Below are 1,057 nucleotides of genomic sequence, written 5' to 3' on the forward strand. Positions count from 1 at the left end.
TCTTTAACACTGTCTTCTGGTACTGTCTGAGCTCCCTCTTTAACACTGTCTTCTGGTACTGTCTGAGCTCCCTCTTTAACACTGTCTTCTGGGACTGTCTGAGCTACCTCTTTAACACTGTTTTCTGGTACTGTCTTAGCTCCCTCTCTAACACTGTCTTCTGGTACTGTCTGAGCTCCCTCTTTAACACTGTCTTCTTTTGGCGATAATGCTTCCTCCTGTTGCTCCCCTGGTCGTTTCTCTCCTTGAGGGGGTTCAGATCCCTGTTGTGTTTCCCCCTGCCCCTGTCTATCGCTCCTTAATGTTTCGCTGGTATCCTCATCAGGATTATCTATCGAGGGACATAATGCTCGCAATATACAGGAAAAGATTCCCTCATCCATGAGCTCACTGCTGACGTCTTCTTTTTCCGGCTCTACATGCTCAGTTGCTGCTTCACTGGGCTCCCTGGCTCCTTCTTTAATTTCCTGATGCCCCATTATCTCACGTTGTTCTAATTGCAACTTATCTTCAGTGGCTTCCTGGTTCTCTTCTAACATCCTAGCGACGGTATGATTTAATCCTAATTCTGTAGAAACACCGTTGCGTCCCAGGTTCTTCGTATCCTGAAGGCAGGATGAGGATAAGAATTATAGGAAGAATCAAAAGAGAAAAAAAGAAAAAGAAAAAAGAACAGTAAGAAATATTCAAGCAACTTCAAATACGATATGTACTATCACCCTTAGCATACACAGCCGAGCTCAGGATAGCATAGCATATAGGGGATGTTACTGCTTCATCGACTAAGGGAGACGGCGACTGTAGCCTATTACAGCAAATAATAAATAGATATATATATGTACATGCGTCTCTTCATTGGCATGCGAAATAGCACCCTTAATTTGTATTATTTCAAGTCCGCCCTATCCACATTATGGCCAATCTTCTTGTGGGACGTACCTGTAGGAATATATAAAGACAAGCAACAAAAAGAGTAGCTAATCCTCTGGAAAGGAAAGATGTTTGTGCTCTGCTTCTATTCGTCTCATTTGGTTCACGATTTCTTAGACTCCTTCCC

Source organism: Plasmodium inui, assembly GCF_000524495.1.
Source record: "Plasmodium inui San Antonio 1 unplaced genomic scaffold supercont1.189, whole genome shotgun sequence".
NCBI lineage: Eukaryota > Apicomplexa > Aconoidasida > Haemosporida > Plasmodiidae > Plasmodium > Plasmodium inui.